We start from the raw sequence: 15,033 nt of genomic DNA, 5'->3' as shown, positions 1-15,033 counted from the left end.
TTTTATTTACCGTTTGAAAAGGTTTTACAATGCGCTATATTAATGAATAATAAATAACCACGCGAAGCCATGATTTCAGTTATTAAAGGATTCTAATAGTATTTATGATTTCAAATCCTAAGGAGATTTGATGGCCTGTTCAGATTGATTCGCATTTAAAATTCCCTTTCCTTCATTTCAAAGCCTTGTGTGTTTTTATGCTTCCGCGTTTAACTCCTATTGCTCTTCATTCCTTTGTATTCTCAATTTGCTGGTTTTTCCCAAGAAATAATTGTGTAACAAGATGACTAAGTCGAAGAAAGGAAAGAAACCCAACGAAGCTACACAATCCTCTACTTCTAATGTAACAAAAATGCCCCCATTATTCTCAGACACGACATGCACTATCGACAGTGGTACTTCCTCATGGAAAACCATGTACGAGTTGCTGGAGAGTGAGGGTCCAAGGATAATTCAAAGTAAAGCAACAACAGATGCTACTACCTCTTCTGAAGCCTCCCACTTTGAAGCTATAAGTTCTTTCCTTCACAGAATTGTTGCTAGACCTAAGATTTTACAATACACCGATATGGTAAAATGGATAATAGACAATATTAACATTGCCGACCGAGCATTCCATACCTCAAGGAAAATGATTATTGGATCCCTCATAGCGGAAGACTTGAAAAACATGTATCATGTACTAGACCCAAAGAAGGTGTATGATAAAGCCTTCCTCGAGCATTTCGTAGCCGATAATGAGGAACCATCAGACCCAATTAAGCAATGGAGGTCCAATTCAAACAAGCACAAATATGATAAATCGGGTGTGTATTCTATATCATCTCTTGATGCTCCCTACTCTTATATTGCAGCTATGATGTGTGGATTGTTTGAATATGTCGATACCACTGAATTCTATGTTGAGTGGGTTCCACTAATTGATGCAGTTGTAAACTATTTTATAATGGATTGGGGCACTATCTTGTCTAACAACCTTGCCTTACAAATTTGGGAATATAGACAACACCGATATGTCACCTCTAGAAAATTCCCACAATTTTTTATGAGTGCCTACAGTATGGATGCAGTCGGTTTCACTACCAGTTTCCAAACTATGGGGTGGAAATGGACTATTCAAGATCCTACCCCCATTCATATATATCACAAAATCCTATGGGAGTCCAATTTTCAAACCCATTTCTACAAAATTGACCAAGGAATTATGCTACCCATCCACCAAGCTGTTTTTGACAAGAGGGCCCCAAGGTTATCTGATGAGGCGAAGATTGATATTTTACCAATAGGTAGGTGGTTTGGGGAAGAACTGTTTACTTATGTCCGAGTCTTTGGAAGTATAGCACCTCCCCATGTTCTCCCATGGTATGTACCAGATAAACTGCTTGCCAGAGAAATTGCTTAGCAAACTGTAGGGGATGGGATAACCAAGACCCTAAAAGAATCTAAAAATTCACTTTGGCCTTCCTTTCCCATCCAATGTGGTGTTTATGCATTACACAATTTCAAGCATGATACTCTTGAAATCGATCACATTACATATTTAAAGCTTACCACCATTCGTCGCAGACAGTTTGACCCCAATAAGGTTGCATAGAACTTCACCGTTTTAGTAATATAAGACAATTCAACCATGAGGATGTTGATATCAATGACTTGTTTGATTCATCTGAGATGATTTCACAAGTGAAACATTTGGCTACTTTGAGATTGGACCCACAAGAGTTAGCTCGTTTCCACAAGTACAGAAAGAAAAGGTTACAAAAGGTCCCTTTGGATCTATTAGAAATCCTTTGAAGCATGTACTTAAATATATATTTAGAAGTTTTTTGGATTAATATTTTTTAATCAAATAAAAATGGTTGATCTTAATGATTGGGTGATTTTATTCAATTTTAATTAATACTATTTTTAATAATATAATTATATTAATTCATAATAAAATTATTATAATTATTTATTAAATAAATGTATTATTTAGGTGATTAATATATTAGATTAAAATATTTTATCGATGAAGAAGATGATTCACTAAGACTGATATGGTTTATCGGACTTTAAAAAAGTGTTAGTCTAGATTCTCGATCTATCATGCACAGAGAGGAATTAAACCCTTGAGGTGCAAACCTTTTTTTGGAATGTAGAATTTGAAGAATTTGACTTGCAATAAGCTTGTAAAGTAAATCACAAGTTGTTTTTTTCACTATATTGAATTTTGATTGAGATAATTACTTGCAATGTTGAATAGAAAATAAATCATTTATTTAATGTTCTCACTAATATATGCAACTCTCGATTTAGCCAAATATATTTTATTTTGTGAAATCCTCAACTCTTTGTTAAAATTTAAACAACTTAATACACATTTAAATTATATAATTTAACTATTATAAAAACATATAGCATTAGAAAATTACATATCAGTTTCATCTCATATGTCTTTTATTAAGAAACTATGGCTCATCTAAAATTCATACTTACCAGTCAGACTGGTATCATTCATAGGTACTATTAGCACTCCAGGAAGCTCTCTTAGGTTGTAGCTCGAAGATGCCTGGAAACATATAAATCTTCAATATCATTCTCTGAACTATTGGAATGGATTGAGGTTTGGATCAAGTCAGATGACTGTTTCAACTTTATTTTCACTCAAAACATGCATAAACACCCTCATCTTGACAAGGCTTTCAAACACAAATGCTCAATAGTTTATAGATTCAATGAATAGATGGAGAATCCTAACTGTACCAATAGATACATACATAAACACATATGAATGGCTAGCTATAGAAAGTAAATGAAGGTTACAAATCTAATTTGTCAATGTAGAGATAAGATGATAGTTATATGGCATTCGACAGAGAAGAAAACATGAATAACCCATTCAAGTGCAAACTTAGAATAGAGGGAAAGATGGTGATTGAACATATAACAACAAAAAAAGCTTGTATTACTGGAATGAAGATGAGATGCTGAGAGGAGCAAAGTCTCCACAGTCTCTAAAAGTTGAACCCCTGATACTTCTAACGGTTAGCCATTTATAGGATTTTTACAATGCTCTCGAGCTCTGTGAGGCTCGAGGTGTTTTAATCTATCCCCTCTGGCTTCTAATTGCTTGATTCCATAATTAGACAGAATGAGCTAGAGGTCTCTTTCTAACAACCCAGTAACCAAATTTTGGTAATTTTGCCATGCTATCAGGTAGCTCGCTTATGCCAGCGATGCTCCATGATCACTTCTGTTGGTTCAGATGCATCTTGCTGTGTCTTTTTCCCCTTTCGGCGATCTGTCTCCCAGCCTCTGTCTCCCGACCTCTATACTGTAACGGAATGGGTCTTCGGGCCTTTGAAATCCTTTAAAATACCGAAAACGACTGTTTTTTGTTTTACATAGAGAAACACTGCAACATTGTGAAACTCTGCCAAAACTATGTTCATTTCAGACTTCAAAAGTCCTTAAATATGATCTATTCCTCTATCAGGTCCGTCCTCATCACTATCGCAAGTCACTTCAGCCTTGCTCCTTTGTATTTCATTAAATAATGAAATATGTGAAAATACATTAAAAAATGCCTTTCAGCGGATCTCAAAATCTATGCAATAATGTTCATATAGCTATCGGGTCCAGCTAATCGCATTGCATACATGTATGTGTATAGGCCCCACTCCATAATGTTTCTACGATTTTGATATCGCGATGCAATTAGTCACAATCGCATATCGCGATAGCCCCGGTCCATTGTAAGCACTCTGTTGTGGTTGCCGATTGTGATTTTCCGATCAGATCTGGACTCTTGATTGGCTAGATCTGATGTCTACTAGGCCTTCACTTGTTTATGCCTCCGATACTTTGTTTTTCACTATTTTTATGTGTTTTGGGCCTACCGATAGTGTTTCTGCGTCATTCTAAGGGCTCTTCTCATGCGATTGTTTTGATCTTTGGCATGATTTTACTAGCTTTTGAAGACTTAGAGATCATATTTGGATCCATTTAGATCAGGACCTGATGCAATTATAGATGCGAGAGTAATATTTTGAAGTCCGGCTTATGGCTAGAGCAGAGCAAGAGGAGACGTGGCCATCGGAGCTAAAACAGGGGACATTTCTGCTAAACATATTAGCACTACACCTTAGGGGCTAACAGTTACCAGTCATTTTAGTGTTTGTAGACTGGTATCATTCATAGGTACCAATCATTTCAGTGATGGTTGATTTTTCTGATAAGTCACTTATGTAAGGCTTGATTCCCGAAGACACGTGGAAATTTGAATACATCAATCTCGTCGAGCATTGACCTTGATTTGATGTGAGCATTTGTGTCTTGGGTGGACAAAGCTAAGTGATAATGTAACTATTGGCCAACTAATTCATAATATAGTAATATTAATTATTTATTAAATAAATGTATTTTTCAAGTGATTAATTTTTATGATTGAAATATTTTACTGATGATGATGATAGTGATGATTCACTAAGATCAATATGGTCTATCGTACCTTAATAAAGTACCATCCTAGATACATCGAACTCCATATCTATCATGCGTTAAGAAGGATTAAATCCCTCGAGGTGCAAACCTTCTTTTTGGAATGTAGAATTTGATGAAAAGTTTGTACCTAAAGGAATTTGATCCCTCTCGGTGCATGATAGATCTAGAGTTAGATTGATGTAGGTTGCTTCTAGTTGAGGGAAACATTGTCACATTTTTAGATTACCATTATTATGTATATGTTTGAGATAAACTTCATACTTTGAAATTTCCACTATGTTTTCTTTGCTTGACATGACCATATCATTCGCTTCTTTAATTTAGTCTATATTGTGTGCCTTGAATGGTTTGTTTTTGGATGCTTTGAGTGTTTTGTGCATTTATGCGTTTGGATTTGGATGGTATAATGTTTGTGAATGTATTGTGTTATATTTCTATATGTGTATGTAATTTTGTATTGGTAATTAGTTGGTGATGAAGGAAGGAGACAATTTTGTCAATAGTTTGCAGGAAGATTGATACTGCACATCTATTTCATTTAATTTTAGGTATCACAACTTTCGAAAACTAATTAATTCTTAATAGTGGCCCTCCAGGTATTACTAAATATATCTTGAAGAGTAGTTTAATTTTAAATTTTCTCAGTTACCTCAATTTGTTGAGATGATAGATATTGTTAATAATTTTAATAATGAAATAAAAAATTTGAATACAAAATGAAAGTGTAATAATGTTGAATGACATAAAATGTGAATAATGTGAATGTAGTCAAATACTAATAGTCTTAATTGTGATTAATCTCAAACTATTTTCTTCTACTATTCTTATTGTCACCCCTGTTAGTTTTACCATATTTTCATATCGATTATATGAAAAGAAGAGTTGAAATCGTAAATCATTCAAATCTTTAACTCGAGTTATTGTAGTAAACATCATACATTCACTCTCTTACTGTCCAATATTAATAGGTTGAATTACTAAAACAAAAAAATCAATACTTATTATCAATACTTTTTTTGTGCTTACACTAAAATCAATACACATTGTTACTTGAGTCACTTTAAAATTAATGTACCATCATACATCTAGTTAGATCAAATACTAAATCAACGTCTACACTGAAATCAATGCATATAACACAAGCCATAAAATAGGATTAGAAATGAACATCTACACTGAAATAAATGCATACATTGCAAGAAATAAAAAAGGATTAGAAAACAACATCTACACTAAAATAAATGCATATAGTGCAAGCAATAAAATAGGATTAGAAATGAACATCAACACTAAAATCAATGCATCTAGTGCAAGCAATCAAATATAATTAGAAATCAACTTCTACACTGAAATCAATGCATCTAGTCCAAGCAATTAAATAGAATTAGAAAACATCTACACTAAAATCAATGCATTTAGTGCAAGAAATCAAAATAGGATTAGAAATATTACGTTGAAATTAATCATCTTTCAATATCAATATCATCATCAACATCTTAATGAATGCATCTAGTCATAAAATAGGATTATTGATATTGAAATCAATGCATAGTGTAGGTAATAATTCTCTCTCTTTTCTTCCCCATATATCTATATCTCTCCATATCTCCCTCTCTATCTCATTAAAATAAAAGTCTCTATGCATCTCTCCCTTCTCACTCCCTCTCTCTCTCCACTTTTCTCTTTCCATGTATTTCTCTCCCTTCTCTCCCCTTTCAACCCAATCTTTTTCCCTTCTCTCCTCTTCTCTTCCTTCTCATTCTCTCTCTCTCTCTCTCTCTCTCTCTCTCTCTCTCTCTCTCTCTCTTCTCTCTCTCCCCTCTCCTTCAGTTTCTATCCTCTTCAGCATTTATCAATCAAATATGATAAAATGAAATCTACAATAAAATAAAATATTATAGTCCAAGAAATCAAATATATTAGATATTTTTGGGATTCAATTGCGTTAAGTAATTCATTCACTTATGACCATTTCCATGAGAGGTTGTCGTAACTGGCTAATTTCTCATGATTTTTGAACAGTTCACTTAGCACTCATTGCATCGGGTGATGCTCACAGGGTGAAGAAATGGGATTGAAACTAGTGAAATGAATCACATAGCGTCAATCATCACTTCCGGGCTTGCACCCGGTAACCAGGATTTCCTGGGAGGTCACCCATCCCAGATCGCCTCTGGCTCAAGCGCGCTTAACTGTGGAGTTTTCCCCCCACAATCAACCCACTTAGCTTGCTACCCCATTTGCAAAACCTTAGCAAGTATTGTGCCTCATGAACCATCAAGTAGGGATCCCTACTTGAATGGTTCATGAGGCACAATACTTGCTAAGGTTTTGCAAATGGGGTAGCAAGCTAAGTCGGCTTGATTGTGGGGAAAAATCCACAGTTAAGCGCACTTGAGCCAGAGGCGATCTGGGATGGGTGACCTCCCGGGAAATCTTGGTTACCAGGTGCAAGCCCCGGAAGTGATGATTGACGCTATGTGATTCATTTCACTAGTTTCAATCCCATTTCTTCACCCCTGTGAGCATCACCCGATGCAATGAGTGCTAAGTGAACTGTTCAAAAATCATGAGAAATTAGTCAGTTACGACTACCTCTCATGGAAATGGTCATACGTGAATGACTTACTTAACACAGTTGAATCCCAAAAATATCTAATATAATGCACTATGTAAAACCCCCATACTTAAAATCAAATATAATTAGAAATCAACATCTACACTGAAATCAATGTATCTATTGAAAGCAATCAAATAGACTTAGAAAACTTATACACTAAAATCAATGCATCTAGTGCAAGAAATCAAATAGGATTAGAAATCAACATCTACATTGAAATCAATGCATCTAGTGCAAGCAATCAAATATAATTAGAAATCAACATCCACACTTAAATGCATGCATCTAATGAAAGCAATAAAATAGGATTAAAATCACCATCTACATTGAAATAAATGCATCTAATGCAAGAAATATTCTTCCTTCTCCCCCCCTTACATATATATCTATATCTCCCTTTGTCTCTCTATCTCACCCCAACATGCACACACTCTCTCTAGCTCTCCCTTGTCACTCCCTCTCTCTCTCCACTTTTCTCTCTCTATGTATTTCTTCTTCACTCCATATCTCCCCTTCCAACTCCATCTCTTTGACCCTCCATCTCTCCTCCTATCTATCCCTCCATCTCTCCTCCTCTCTCTCAAGTCCTCTCTCATCCTTCCTATCTCTCCCTTTCTCTCCCCATCTCTCTCTCTCTCTCTCTCTCTCTCTCTCTCTCTCTCTCTCTCTTTTTCCTATAACCATTTCACTATCTCCCTCACTCTCTCCACCTCTCCCGCCCCCATCTTTGTGTTCCCCCTCTCTCTCTTGCCCTTCTCTCCCTCTCTCACTCCTTTCTTTCTCTCTCTCTTTATTCCTCCTCTTCCCTCTCCTTCAATTTATCTCCTTTAGTGAAAGTAATCAAATAGGATTAGAAATCACCATCTATGCTAAAATCAATACATCTAATGCAAGATATCTTCTTCCCTCTCCCCCTCCCATCTATATCTATTCTCCCTCCATCTCTCCTTCCTTGTCTCCCTATCTCACCCACCAAAACACACACACTCTCTCTCTCCATATCTATTTATCTCTCCCTATCTCTATCTCTTTCTTCTTCCCTCTCTTCACCTTCTATCTATATTCTCCCTTTGTCTCTCTTTTGTCTCTAATTCTCACCCCCAAAACATATACACTCTCTCCAATGCCTATTTATCTCTCCCTCCCTCCTCCTCTCCTTCTCTCTCTCTCTTCCCCTTCTCTCCCTCTCCCCCCCTTTCTATCTCTCTTCCATCCTACTCTCCTATCTCCCTCTCTCTCCATCTCCTTTATCATTCCCTTTCTCTCCACCTTTCTCTCTTTGTGTCTTTCTCCTTCCCTTCCTCGTTCTCTCCCTCTCCCCCTCTTTCTCTCTCTCACGTCATCGCTCTCTCCTTCCTCCCTCTCCCTTTTTCTCCACCTCCCTCCTCTCTCTCTCTCTCTCTCTCTCTCTCTCTCTCTTTCCACCCTCCAACTTTGTCACTATCTCCCTCCCTCTCTCCTTCTTCCCCCCTTCTCTCCATCTCTCCTTGTTTGTCTCTCTATCTCTACCACAAACATACACACTCTCTCTCCATCTATCCCTTGTCACTTCCTCTATGTCTCTCTCCACTTTTCTCTCTCAATTTCTTTCTTCTTCCTTCCCTCTCTCCCCTTCCAACTCCTCTCCCTCCTTCGCTCTCTCCTCCTCTCTCTCAATCCCCTCTCTCATCCTTACTCTCTCTCCCTTTCTCTTCTACCTCCCTCTCTCCCCTTTCTCTCCCTTTCTCTCACTCTCTCTATCTCTCCACCTCTACCACTCTATGTATTTGTTCTTCCCTCCCATATATATATAGAGTTAATATATATCATGATATATTAATATATATTATAAGATAACAAATTTAATATTGTATTAATTCAAAGTTATTAAATTTCATAATATTAATATTATAATATTATAATATTAATATTAGATTTAATGATGTGTTTTACATGGCATTATGACAAAATTTATAATAAAACTATATCAAATTAATATTTTCAAATATTACAACTTTGACGTGGAAATATTATGTCTCTAAAGATTTTAATGTATCCATAAGATATGGTTTTCCTTTTAAAGATTCATTTTACAAATATTTAATTAAAAGAAAAATTTTGGAGCACGATTTCTTTGTGTTGAATTAACTTTTTTACTTTGGTTTAATAAATGGTATTGCCTTTAGTAAAGAGTAAAGATGTTTAAAATTTTACCTAATTTGGAATTTTAATGTAGTAAAAAAAATTATTTCGAAGGTAAATTTATGATCCATTTGAATTCAAAGTATATGATAAAAGAACTATTAAAGGAATGAGATAATTGTATTATAGTTTTTCTTATCTATATGGTTATTTTCATTTTGTCTAGGGAAGACATTTATTTTTTTATTGTTTTATTGGACAAATATAATTACACATTGCCCTCGGATTAATTGAGATTTTTTAACATATTATTTACATGCTTGAAAAGAGTGGAGAGAATTGTTCCTAGATCATCCTAGTTTTGCTAGCTTAACAAGTCAAGAAGGTCAGTAGTGTGGCAAAGATTTTGAAAATAAGAATGGATGTGACTAATATCTAGAAAATTGAATAGAAAGTTTTTTTCATCTTCAACCTTGTTAGTATCCCAAATATGACTCTTTAGTTACAAGGATTTTTGGGACTTGACCAATGGCCAGTTTCACTTTGAAGCTGGCACAAATTAGTTTGTATTTTAACAATCTTCATTTTCTTCTTAGCACTATTCAAGACACAAAAAAATATGATCTCCTCCTTATTGAGCATCCTTGTATCATCCTAGCTTGAACCAGAGGTGAAATATTTGGTTAAAATTAAAAGTCATTTTAGAAAACCTCTTGGCTTCGCATATAAATATATATTAACTGTCTTTAATAATACTATTTAATTTAATAATAATATTTGGTTGATGTTTTTGTATGAATTGTGAGCCACCCTTGAACAAGGAAGTTGAAATAGTTGTCAAAAACTAATGAAAGAGGTAGCCAAGAATAAAGAAAATCCAAAGTAATAAATGTAGCTCATCGAATAACCCATGTTAGAGATGCAAAGGAGACTGCTATGTAAACCTAGATGTGAAGTATCTCAAAATAATAGACCAGATGATTACATTGTTAATATCAAAAGCTATAGAACAAGTAAAGATTAAATAGTGAGTTAGAAATGTAAGAGATCCAAAGGAGTCCTATGTAAACCTAGATGCTAAGTAGTAAAAATAATAGAGGGTGATTACGTTGATTAACTGGAAAGCCAAGAACCATGGAATTTAGGGCTAATGTTACCCAGTAATATGATAAGAGATTCGCCATTTCCATTTATAAAAGACTTCGAAAATTAAAATAAAAATATTTTACCTTAAAAATCGCCAACATTGATAGAGGCTATAAATAAAATCATTATAAATTTGAATAATTTTACAAATATATCAATAAGTCATGGGATTAGTGAATTCGCCAATGTTTTAAACTTCAAGAAATTTTCATCAAAATTTTCCTTGCAGAGAACAACCAAAGATTGTAAATCGAGTTAGAACAAGTAAAGGTTAAATGGCCTTTTTATATCACTAAGCTTGTAAAGTAAATTACATGTTGTTCTTTTCACTATATTGAATTTTGGTTGAGGTTAGTTGTAATGTTGAATAGAAGAATTAATCATCTATTTATGTTCTCATTAATATTATGCAACTTTCGATTAGGTAAAGATCTTTTAAAACAATTTTTATTTATGCAACTTTAGATTTAGCCAAATATCTTTATTATGCAACTTTCGATTTAGCTAAAGAACTTTTAAAAAAAAAAATTTTTTTATACAATTTTAGATTTAGCCGAATATCTTTAGAACAATTTTTATTTCGTGAAATTCTCAACTCTTCGATTAAAATTTAAACCACCTAATACACATTTAAATTTTATAATTTAACTATTAGAAAAACACATACCATTAGAAAATTACATATCATTCTCATCTCATATGTTTTCGATTAAGAAACTATGACTGCACCTAAAATTCATAACTACTATTCAGACTGGTATCGTTCATAGCTACCCATTATTTCAGTGATGGTGTAACTATTTCCCAGCTGATTCATATTTGCCCCACACATTTTCGTGGTTAATTAGACTATATTAATGTCTAGCTTTAGGCAAGATCACGACATCAAAATCATCGAGAGAAAGTAGAAAATATGGGAGATCCTCGATTTGTATCTAGATCAATAGCCATTCTTATTGATAGGGCAGTTCAAGTAATAGAGGGGCACATCAAGATTGCTCTTTGTTGCAGAAAAGAGTTGGGGATTTTGGAAAATTTAGTGAAGGAGATTCCGCCTATAAACATGGAAATTCAAAAATATGGAATAGATATTCGGCAGTCTCAGAGTGATTTAGTTAACAAGATTGAACTTGTTACAGTTAACAACTGGCTTCAAACATTGAACAGAATTATGGAAGTTGCAATCAAAATAGTGCATAAATGTCAAGTTCCAGCATATAATATGGTATCTCGATTCTTGTTGAGTAAGAAGATCAGGAAGAGTATTGATAGTCTGCAGAGTCATATGGAAAGGCTGCCTTTGATTGGATTCACTCAACAACTCCTTTTTGAACTGCAAAACATATAGTTACAGAGCCATGAAGCTGCTCAGAGCTAATCTTCAATTGCTCCAACAAGGTAGTTAAGCCTTGCAAGTTACAGGCAATAGCCAATTCAAGAGGCGTGCATCGTGGGACAAGATGAGGTATTCGAAACCCTTAAAATTCTGCTAACAGATGATAACGAAATCGCAGCCTCTGCGACATCCAGAATAGGCGTTGTTGGCATGGGTGGATCTGGAAAAACTCTGCTCCTCAAGAGAGCCTTGAATGACAAGCAAGTGCAACAACACTTTGAGAAAGATTTGATTTTGTGGTTGACAGTTTCCCAAAATTTGTCAATCATAAATCTCTACAATAACCTTGGGAGACAAATAGACCTCCATTTAAGTGAGGGCTTTGACGTGAGATGAAGCCAAGAAGATGTCAAGAGATGGATTTATCAAAAAACTAGCAGCAGGAGGTTCTTGCTATTTTTAGATGATATTTGGGACGATAGTGAAAATCTGTTGGAGATGTTGGGCGTACTGGATGATCAGATGAATGATAGCTCCAAGATCATTGTATCGACAAGAGATTGAAGATTCCTTTAAAAAATGAGAGTGGGTACCCAAATTGCCATGGATAGTCTGTTTGCAGATGAGAGTTGGAGCCTCTTCTGCTTTCATGCGTTTGTAGGTATTCAGCACACTCCACATGTTGGAATCGAAAAGATTCCTGGGATGTCTGTGGGGAGTGTGATCGGCTACCGCTTGCTCTCAAAGTAATAGGAGCAGCCATGGCAGGCATCACTGCGCCATCAGATTGGAGGTTGACTCTGGAGAAGTTGCAAAATGCAGATAAAGTGGACCCTCACGTAGAGAAGAAACTCTACAATCGGTTGAGATTGTTGGAACTACTACACACTTACATGAAAGATTCCTTCTGCATGATTTACTACATGAAAGATTCCTTCTGCATGATTTACTCATTGATTTGCTCCTTCTTCAACTTTGCAACTGGTTAGTTCTTCTGCATGATTTACTCCCTGATTTGCTCCTTCTTTAACTCCACAATTGGTTAGTTCCTCTACATGATTTACTCCCTGATTTGCTCCTTCTTTCACTCCGCAACTGGCTAGTTCTCTCTTCGGAACTTGTTGTAGGTGTTGAGTCTTTTCATTGATCACCACTATGGTGCATTACCTTGGGATATTCACCCAGTAATGCTATATCATGAGCATTGTAACCTATTTTCTAATGAATCATTCTTTTGTTCTTTCGATTTTCTTTTAGTGTTTTTTCTCTGCAAAGCTGTGTGTTCAACCTTTACTAGCTAGATTCATCTGTGAAGGTTTTCTAACACATTTACATGGTATCAGAGCCCACAGGTTGCTAAATAAAAGGTGCACCAATACTTTATTTTGCAGGTATTACAGCTTGGAGATCGAATATCGACAAAAATTGGAGTTTACCAAAGCATCGATCCTAACACCGTACAACTATCGCGAATGGAAGGACCAAATGGCTCGATACATTCATCAAAAAGGGTTGTACAGAATTACCATGGCTACAGAAGTGGAACCAAATTCAGCCATAGAGAAATCCAAGTACCTCAACCGTATGGATGAGGCCCACGGATCCATATGCATGTGCATCTCTCGAGAGTTGCAGTTTCATCTATCTGCCTACAATACTCCCAATGAGATTTGGAAAAAGGTTGAAGAACTCTACGGAAAATAGGATGAGATGAAAGGACATCTGCTCAAAGTGGAGCTGCTGTCATTGGATCCACGAAACTATGACAGAATTCAAGACTTCTTCACCAAATATAATGATCTATTGCTGCAACTCAAGGGTTGTGGAATTGACAAATCCAAGGAGGAGAGTCGCCAAGTTCTCTCTATTATGTCAAAGCTCGAACCAGAATACTCTGTCTTTGTGTCTACATTTCATTCAGTAAAGCTCACAACAGGTAAATCCTACACTATGCCTTCTCTCAAAGAGTTCATGGAGTCCCTTCATTTTGAGCAAGATAAACTCATTGGCATGGGGAAAATCAAACCTCCAAAATCGCATGCACTTGTTGTGCATGATGGCAGCCATAATAAAAATCACAGATTTGATTCAAATCTGAAAAGTCAGCAGCAAAAAGACAAGGGAAAAGTGCATTCCCATCCAAAGAAGGAAGGGTACACCAAGCCCTTCAATGACTCCTCCGGCTCGAGAAATGAGAAAGGGAAGAAAGGAAACAGATGCACCTACTGTCAAAGAGGATTCCATCAGGAATCCTCTTGCATGAAGAAACAAATTGACCAAATGGCAAAAATCCTTTAGAAGCACAATCTTGGGGACCACATCCCTCAAGGTGCCAAGAAGAAAATACAGGGTCCGCCACACGGGAAAGGTAACAATTTTCATGCTTTAGTTGCAATTAATTCTTCCCCTGATGCATGGATTATTGATTCTGGTGCATCACATCATATGGCTATTGCAAAGGAGGTCTATTCCTCTTTGAATGCATGAAAAGGACCTCCCATCCTCATGGGAGATGACTCACCTATTGAGGTCACAGGAAAAGGTAGAGTGGAGCTTTTACACAGAAGCTTTGAAGATGTGCTTCATGTTCCAAAAATTTCGATAAACCTGCTTTCAGTTTATCAGATCACTCATTCCGGCACCAGAAAGAGAGTGGAATTCACTCCAGATGTAGTGAACATATATGACCTACATAGCAGCTCCAAAATTGCAACTGGTGAGGTAAACAATGGAGCCAGACTGTATACATTTTCTTAATTTATTAAATCTAAGTCCTCCTTATTGCTTACACATGCTGATGATAGTAGTAGGATTTGGCACGAGAGGTTTGGTCACTTAAATTATAGGTATATGCAGTAGCTAAGCAAGCATGAGATGGTGGAAGGCTTGCCAAATATCAGTTTCTCCAAAGGAGTTTGTGAAAGGTGTGTCCTTGGCAAACATCCTAGAGAAACGTTTGACACTGGCAAGACTCACAGAGCATCCTCTCCTCTAGATCTAATCCATAGTGATCTCATGGGGCCTTTTCCTCATCCTTCCATCAATAAAGCAAGGTATGTGCTTACATTTATTGATGATTTCTCATGGTATACTTGGGTGTATCTTCTCAGGAACAAATCTAAAGTTTTTGCGCACTTTGAAGATTTCAAAGCACTAGTTGAGACACAGTCAAAGAGAAAAATCAAAGCCCTCCATACAAACAATGGGGGGGAATATGTTAACACATCACTTCAGAACCTTTGCCTTGAGTCTAGCATACAGTTGCAGTACACAGTTCCATACACTCTGCAGCAGAACGGAGTTGTTGAGAGAAAGAACCGATCTC

This window comes from Pinus tabuliformis, chromosome 1_2, assembly GCF_031772625.1.
Source record: "Pinus tabuliformis cultivar Carrire ecotype Pingquan chromosome 1_2, CPIR1, whole genome shotgun sequence".
In the NCBI taxonomy this organism is placed as follows: domain Eukaryota; kingdom Viridiplantae; phylum Streptophyta; class Pinopsida; order Pinales; family Pinaceae; genus Pinus; species Pinus tabuliformis.
The sequence above is the reverse complement of the archived record's forward strand: the minus strand, read 5'-3'. Positions refer to the sequence as shown.